At 38.9% G+C, this 9,231-nt stretch overlaps 1 pseudogene; it reads left to right on the forward strand.

Annotated features, from left to right (window-relative positions):
• The first annotated feature begins 980 nt into the window (after positions 1-980).
• LOC128776246 (TBC1 domain family member 12-like) lies at positions 981-1,933 on the forward strand (annotated as a pseudogene).
• Positions 1,934-9,231: the final 7,298 nt, after the last annotated feature.

Consider the following 9,231-nt stretch of genomic DNA (forward strand, 5'->3'; position numbering starts at 1 on the left):
TTACATAATCAGCATCAGACAATCAGCTTTAGAATGACCACACATAATTTTCCATTGGAGCACAATTTTTCCCTACTTTTGATTAAAAAGAATCTTAAAGATTCTTGATCATAAAATGAGTCTGGCCTCATTACACTAGGCCTGATTATTTACATAGTTGCAGTAAGAATATTTACCAAAAGGCCTTTTTAAATTTTGCTCTCTTGTTTCCATAAGGAATCTTAGGTTGGACTTCTAAAAGTCTCTATTACTTGCTGTCCTGAGGCTAGGAGGCCAAGTCCAAGAAACTTTATCCACCAGATTACTTCTACAGTAACCATCCATTTTGGGTGACTTCCTCTCTTCTCAAAGTCCTCAAAGAATCTGCAGGCTCCTGGCCTACCATGAACATAAACTCCCTTACCAGCTCTAAGGTTGGAACCTGTAAACCAGTTTATCTGGGAGGGTTTTGTCAGCACTGTCTCCATAAAGTCAACCTTCTATAAAAGTGACTGATCAACAGCTGGCAACAACAACTTCCCCAGGTCAACAAGGAGCCGCTCATCTCTCTTCCCAGTGGCCATGCCCACCTAGGGGGCCTGGCAATGGGGTGACTGATGGTGTAGGCATCCTGTCCTCCACAGAGCTGCTGCTTGGTGGCTGGGGACACCAAAAACAGACTTGGAGCATCCAGAAGTCAGCCTCAGGGGTCTGAGCAGGGTGCAATCCTCCCCTGAGACAGAGATAGATTGAGACCCTCAACCTGCCCTTGGTTGTCTGGAACTTTTAACAAAAATGGCAAAATGAGTGCCGACCAATTGTCCATAGTGCTCCTGGTGAAAAATGTGGTAAACTCCCTCCCACAGAGAATCTTCAGAAAACTTCCAAAAATCATTCAGCAGGAATATGAAACACAAACAGGGAGGACCTGTAAACCACCACTTTGGTCTTCAGGACATGAGAATTTTGAATTTGAGCCACTTTCTAGCACTGTTCTGATTCTTGAGTATGGACCATCCTGTGACTGATGATTGCTTTTGTGTCCTGTTTAGGAAATCTTTGCCTATTCCAGGGAAATCTTCCTGTCAAATCTGTGGAGGAAGATTTACCTCAATGACAGGAACATTAGACCATTGAGCTGAGTCTCAAAATTGAGTAATTTAAAGCAGTACATTAAAAAAAAGATTTAAGCATAAAGAAAATCTTACAAATGCAATGGTAAATTGGACCCATGAAATATCACCCAATTGGGAAGTAATGCATAGTAAGAAAAAAGTTTGAGAATTGGGGTGCAGGGATTGCTCCCTACTGTTCATGGTAAAGGTTCAGAGTCTAGCTGTATCACCCCTGATAGTGGTGATACTATCACCACCAAAGTAACAGTGGAAAAGCTTTGGTGAAACACATTCTTTCTAAACATGATATAGAAGGTGTATCTGTTGATGATCCAAATGCCCACCACAATTAAGCTGGACATATCCTATGCATTTCCATCTCTACATCTTTCAGAAAGATGGTCTGAATCAGAGTATTTTTCTGTATTATCTAAGGAGTAAATGCATGTTACACACCTGATGTTGGTTGTGTCCAAGGGATGTCCTTCATCGAGGCGGTGCTCATTCTCAATTTGGAAGAGACAGTTGCCTTCACTATATTTGGAAGTTTCATGAATAAGCCATGCCAGCTGGCCTTTTTCTCTGTGGACTGCAATAAGGTGTTGAACATTTGAAGTCTTCTTTGGGGAAAATCTCTTCAAAGTGCTTCTTCATATCAAGTGTTATGGTCTTAATATATATATCACCAGACATATACATGATAAAGGACTGCATCTTCACACTGTATCACAAACCACTACTCTACATGGTCCAGCTTGTCCATTTTGAGAGTATTTCACAGAGATGGGGAAGAATTTTTGTTTAGAACTGGGCTTTGTGTCCATAATGAAGGATGTTAAGGAAGGAGACAGGAATAACAGCACTGCTTTGAACAGCTAATCTTCATAAATCACAGACTGACCGAAATGTAAAACAAGTATTTTTGGTAACAGTTTTTGTTTCCTATGTAAAAAGCATGGAGGAAAGTTGGAGAAATCCAAAAGAATCAAGAGATGGAAAACAGCTGATGTTGAATGTTGTGTCCGAAGTAAAGGAAATGAGTAACCTGTTAACAATATTATTAAGAAAATATTTTGTAAGCAGAGCCATTTTACAAAGGAGAAAATGTAAATTCCTAGTTCATACTTCATAATTTGGGGTGGACAGTTGAAAGCAATATTTTAAAATAGTTTTGGGGGAAAAAGTAGTGGCTGGTAGTACCCCATTAAATAAGGGTCATTCTCAAATATGACATTCCAGACAAGGCCTTGGTTGCATACCAAATTTTCCAATTAGAGCCAGTAAAAAGGTGGTTAGATTCTTACTGAACCTATGCAAATAACTCTATTACCATCTAAAAGTAAGTGCGTATAATAAACGTTTCTGGATTTGGGAGGGGGTGTCAGGCAGGGAGAATATCATTTAAGAATATTCCATTTTAGGTCACAAAATCAGAATCTACTAAATTGTTATGGGTTATTGGATACCTTACATAAGAGAAAGGGCTTCCTTTTATATCCAGAAAATACAACATTAAAACAACATCAACAACATTCCAAACAAATACCTACAATCATCTTTTATCAGTTCATTCAGTCCTGTGTAATTAAGTCTTGTTCTTCTGGATCTTAGGTTAGCAGTATCATGAACCTATCAGCTTCTTGACTACAAAGAATTTTGGAAATCTTGACTTAACCCACTGTACAGTCTTAAAATTGTTTAGGCAATGACGTCAGAAGCCTGTACCCAAGATCTATTCTTCAGAGTGTCAACAGTTTAAAGTATCTAGTACAGTCCTTTTCCATGGGCTCTGAGATCATGCTTCTTTGTTGAAGATGTAACTCTTGTCTGGCCTGCAGCTCATTGCAGAGCCTTTGGGGAAGTATCTGAGTAATAAAACTATCTGTAGATGCCAGAGACTTAAAATGACCATGTCAATTACAGAAGAGCGTTCATAACCAGACTGATGCAACTGACAAAGAATTTTGGTTATTTCAATGTCATGCAAAACAAAGAGGTATCCAAGAAAATAAATAAAGCTTTAGTCAACATATCTATACATATAATGATTAAGGCCATTTTCAAAGATAATAGTGAATATGACATTTGATTTATAATAACAGATGAGCACGCTTTTTTTTACAGAGGAAATATTCTTGAAATATGCAAAATTCCTGAGTCATAATATATATATGCAGTATACTAAGAACATACACAAAATGTATCAACAATATTGAGAGATTCAGAGTAGGTCTTAAACATCAGTATTTTAATAAAAACCCTATAGATAAGTCTGATGTTTATCCCTAAATGAAAACCAGTGGTCTCTATGTGAGGTCCAAATGAAAGAAGTGAGGTTTCAAGTAAGTAACCATTTAAAATAACTGAAATTATGACTGGTCACACCACATTCCTGTTGCTAACATGAGACAATGCACCATCAGGATGCTGATAAATAGAAACACTGACAAATCTTCAGGGACTTCCCATAATATTTATAGTAATATATTTATAGTAATTTATAGTAAAATATTTATAGTAATACTATTTTACCTATATAAATCTAACCTAGGGAAGACAGAGCATCTTTTCTGATTTGAATGACTCTTTCCATGAAACTCAAAGAATAACATAACAAATAAAACCTAATTATCTTTAACACCTCTCTTTTATAGGTTAAAAGAACAAATCTTTGGATTTTAGAGAGGCAAAACCCATTAAGTTGTCAGGAGATTTCAACAGTTAAGATAGGATCATGGGTACCTAAGAAACAATGGTTGGCTTCATTTCAAAGTGACAACAAAACATCTAAAAATAAGCGTGATTGTAAAGAACCTTAATTCTTTCCTAAGTAAGGAGATTGTTTGCTTTTTAAAAATAATCAAGAACATAATAAAGTTAACATAAAGCACAGAAAATTATTCTGTTAAGACAACCTTATGCAATCTAGACAGTTTACACAGAAGAAAACGTTTCATGTTAGAGGAGAAGGCAATAAACAGTAAACCAAGGAAACGAGACCATCAAAACTGGGCAAACTTTGCAAAGACTTTAACACACTTCACAGCTTTTCAGACTCAGGTTTTATAAACCAAAGCAAATAAAATGTATTTCTGGACAGAAAGTAGAATAGTGGTTGCTAGGGTCTTTAAAAAAAAAAAAAAAAAGTAAATGCAGAAATCCCAAATTCTACCAGGCCTGGTATGAAAATTGCCTTCTCAGTGGGCATAAGACTCTTGAGTGGGGCTCAAAACAGACAAACAAATGAAAATAACTGGGGAGTTTTGTTTAATGGGTACAGGGTTTCAGCTTGGGAAGATAAAAAATTTCTGGGGATGGATGGTAGTGATGGTTACTTAGCATCATGAGTATACTTAATGCTATTGAACTGTACATTTTAAAGTGGTAAATTTCCAAGTTATGGTCTTCATTTTATATTCTGGAACAAATTTATACGTTATTATAAGATCCATCTCAGGGCATCTGCAATGTCAGAACTAGTTGTATAATATTCTTAAGATGTTATTAATATGCAGTGCATTCATTTTTGCTATCTTCAAGTGATTCAATAAATAACTATTTCTCAATTTCAATTTCTAATATGTAAGTGTTGATAGTTAAGACCCCCCTATCCCCACCCCACAGTTTCCAACATATACACACAAAGCTTAAGTTTTAAATTACCTAAAGCTCTTGGAAATTATCTTTAAGCTGACACAGTACAAAACAAAATTACCACTGAAATAAAACGTTTTTAAGAATAATGATTCAATTTAGCTATGCACAAATTTCCATTTTTTTCATAATCTTGAAGATTATGAGTAATGTTAACTTATTTGATGATCAGTAAAATCTGTATAAGTTTAGAAAAAAAAAGTATCCAAGTAGAATACTGTTAGGAATTACACTTAACACTAATAAATCAGAGAAAACATAGCTATTATTAAACCCCAAATATTAAACTAATTTCATTTTGTGAAGATGTATTTAAATTTGTGTACTTGAATTTTTAAAAGGTTATTGAGTTGGTGTAAGAATATATATTTTAATGTAGCACTTTTAAAGTATTAGAAGTTTAGTTTCACTGCTTTCTGAGAATTTTAGGAATATTTGCTTTATGCACATATTTATCCCTATTAGCCAATCAGAAAAGAACTCTTTGTAATCAAATATATTAATACCTCTAGTGGTGAAAAATATTATACAGTCATACAATGAGAGATGAAAACCTTTCTAAACTACAGACACATACACATACAGAGACAGATAAAGAAATAAATTTCAGTCAAAAGTAATAAATATAGGAGCACCTGGGTGGCTCTGTGGTTGAGCGTCCAATTCTTGATTTTGGCTCAGGTCATGATCCCAGGGTTGTGGGATTGAGCCCCATGTCAAGCTCCATGCTTAAGATTCTGTCACTCCCTCTGCTCCTGTCTCCTACCTGCGTTTTCTCTCTCTGTCTGAAGAAAAAAAGTAAATGCAGAAATCCCAAATTCTACCAGGCCTGGTATGAAAATTGCCTTCTCAGTGTGACTCTTGATTGGGGCTCAAAACTGACAAACAAATGAAAAGGACTAACAATCCAGATTCTCCATTGTCTCTCACCCAACAGAAAATAGATTTCTATAACCCATTAACCCAGTTATAAAGATCACCAATGGTTAGACCATAAGAGCAGATTCTCCCATCACTGCTGCTACTAATGAGTACTGGCTATAAATGAACCAAAACCAAAACATAAATTAATAAAGAGGAAAATTTAAATTAGGAAAATAGCAAAGATGCCCTGTCACTTTGGATACACCTCCCAAGAGCCAAGAAGAGATATGCCCAGGCTTAAGCAGCCCATAGGAAGTGCACTTCTCTGGTTTATCTGGCTCTCTGTCGGATGAATCCATTGGGCCTTTTGGGCAAAGACCTCCAAAACTGTAAAAAGGTCATTTTCAAAATAAAAGTACGACTCTCCTGCACATATGCATATTAAAGATTCTTTTGTTTTAATGTTTTATTTTTGAAAGAGAGAGAGACAGAGTGCAAGCTAGGGAGGGGCGGAGAGAGAGGGAGACACAGAATCTGAGGCAGGCTCCAGGCTCTGAGCTGTCAGCACAGAGCCTGATGCAGGCTTGAACTCAGGAACCAATCATGACCTGAGCTGAAGTCGGATGCCTAACTGACTGAGCCACCCAGGTGCCCCTTAATGGTTTTCTTTAACTCATTAATGAGGAAGCAGATGAGACGTTATAACCAGTTTAAAGGGGAATCCCTTTAAATCCCTTGTGTGTGTAGAGGGGGTGGGGAGTGGTGTCCGCGTCAGGTGTTTTGCATTGCTATTACCTCCAGCTCTGAACTGTAAAATAGCTCCAATAGAATTAGAATCAGGTAGTGGGAAGGATAGTATTATTGAAGCTCCACGTTTTTCCTGTATAAGGTTATCATTAAGATTGAGATGCTGGTGCCACTCCATATGCTAGGAAAGATATGGTCCTACTGGACCGGCCTATACTTCAGCCACTCCCAGGTACCACCTCATTACTCCAGAATTATGTTTACCTCCCTCCTCCAAGCCCAGCTAGCCCCATGGCTTTCATCTAACCAGGCAGGCACTCCTACCTCGCACCCACATTTTCACCAGCCTGGACACTCACATGGGAAAACAACAACAACCTTTCTCCCATGTTTCACCTTTCTCCCATACTTCTGAATCCTGATGCGATAGCTGAAAATTAAAATATGTATTTTTAAACTTGAATTTGTTTAAAAATCCCAACTTTAGCTCCAACGTAAAATGAAAATACCCATAAATCTAAAAGTATTTGCCTTAAATGGCTTTCAGCAAGAAAAATAGAAGGATTCTCTTATTTCTCTGAAGCCCAATTCAGAGTCATGGTAAATTGTCCAATCTCATTCCTAAGTGGTTAAAAAAAAGAAAAAAGGAATCCTCCTCCAAAATACTGTAATAAACTGTTAATAAGGACAGAAAGACAAAAAGGAAGGCAACTTGTCACTCATATGTTTAAAATAATGCTCGAAAAAGGTAGAGATGCTTCCTTCTCCTCCGGGGGCTTTAAAATGAAATCCCGAGGGTGCATAGCTAGAGCTAGAAAGCACATGTTAAAATGAGAGATGTCTTGGATGCAGCCAGGTGCAGCCGAGGCCCAGGGAGAAGGAGAAAATAGTAAGTGACAGTTCCCCTTAGTTCAAGGCAGTTTGTAAGACCACCTACAAGACCAGCAAAGCAGCTAGTTGGTGACAGTCTTGTGACCCTGAGATTAACACCGACTCCTCAACCCCTCAAGGTCTGAGGTTTGAGGAATTTGAAAAAAGACTTTGGGAAAAAGTAGTTGAAGCACTGTGGCCTTCCCTCCCCACTGCCTCCCTGGGAGGCTGAGCCTTTCCTCATCTCAAGTCTCCGGAGAAAGGGCTTTCAAACATTAGTTGGAAAACAGTGTTCCTTAGAATTGAGAGGGCCAAAGCGACTGGTATGGGACCCATGCCAGAGAAAATTAAAAGCAAAAGGCCGTGGCTAGAGTCCGGGATGAGGAGTGTGTACACCATTAAACGCAGAACAGAAAAGAGCTTGCACCCCGTGGGTCGCCTGGGGGAAGGGAGAATATAAGCATGAGGGTTTTTTCAAGGAGCCCCTGCCCAGGTGGGCTTCCCACCAGAGGCTGCTAAGCAACAGGGGCTGGAATCAAATGCAGAAGCCAGCAGAGCAAGTGGCGAGCAGAAGGCGGCGTTGTCATCCAGTGTTGTCCCTGGAACTTAAGTTCTGAGTAAGAGGAGTCTGTATTGAACACCCACCGAGGTCCTGGAACACCACCACCAAGCACTTCAGTTCCCCTAAAGGCCCTTCTTCCTCTTATTCTTTCCTCCTTTTACCTCCACCCCAAGTCCTGTAGGACCCACACCCTAGAGGGAGTGGAGGGGCAGCAGAAGCATTAGGTGGGAAAGCAAACAAGCCAGCTGTACCACTCTGCTCCTCTGGCCCCTACTTCCCTCTCCCTCAAGTCAGGTTTCCAGCCTGAATCAGCCTGGCTGGGGAAGTAGAGGAAGGGGAAATATTTGCCTTAAATGAAGTTCAGAGTTTTAACTATTACATGGGACTGGACATTTCAGTGACTGAAATGAGACTATTTTATGACTAAAAGTGACTTTTTTTTCTAAGGGTGTCTGGAAAAACTACAGGGACCTACCTGAGAAACCAGCTTCTGAGCAGAGAGAGCAGGAATGAAAGTGAAGCTGTTTTATGATCACACCCTATCAAGGCTACCTTTTTTTTTTTTTTTTAAACATAATGGCTATACAAGTTTACTCCAAAGAGGACAGACAGCCTCTTTCCCAACCTCTAATAAGCCAACCACTATTGCCCTAAAAAGGTTCTGCAGGACTTCAGAAATTTCCATCCAAGCATATCCAAGCTGGAAAAACACCCTGCAGGCTTTAAGAAACTTGTCAACCACAAAGGACACAGGAGCCAAACAGGAAAATAATAGCATGGTTTCACATCTCTTTGGGGGGTCTTCTTATTTTGAATATTCCATGAGATTCCTCAGACGGGAAGTTCTAGAGCTAGCTTTACCAGAGGAGGAAAAAACCCAACAACAATGCTGGCTCATCCAACTGGTCAAAACCATGGAGAAATCAAACCATACCAAAGATGCAACAAATTCTAAAAAGTCACTCACAAGGCAGTTCCTTGTATTTTCTGAGACTTATATCCTAGGAGGCATGCCAAGGAACCTTTGGGTGAATTCCAGAAACACTGCACCTTGGGAGTGGCAGGCAGACACCAGCTACAGCTAGAGCCCCTGTCAGTCTCTCTGCTGAGAGCAGTAATGTCCTCAAACCAATCTCTGATACAAGTTATAGGTTGAGGAAAAAATTAGCTTCAAGGACCATGCGCGTACACAATTTCAGTGTAAGCTATGCTATTTATTTCTAACCACAGTGAATGGGTGCATTTACTAATGCAATAGGCGCATTACCATCATTTTTCCCTCCATAATATCTCCAAGTATCTTAAAACATATGTGATGAAGAGGGGCTTACGGAGTTACAGGTGCCGATGATTTCAACATTCCTTCAAAATCTACCGTTTACCTGTATACGATAACCTATCATACTGGGATGGGTTATTTTTTAAATCACTAGGGTACCT

The sequence above is a fragment of the Panthera pardus genome, unplaced genomic scaffold (assembly GCF_024362965.1).
Source record: "Panthera pardus isolate Hobbes unplaced genomic scaffold, ASM2436296v1 HiC_scaffold_12, whole genome shotgun sequence".
Lineage (NCBI taxonomy): Eukaryota > Metazoa > Chordata > Mammalia > Carnivora > Felidae > Panthera > Panthera pardus.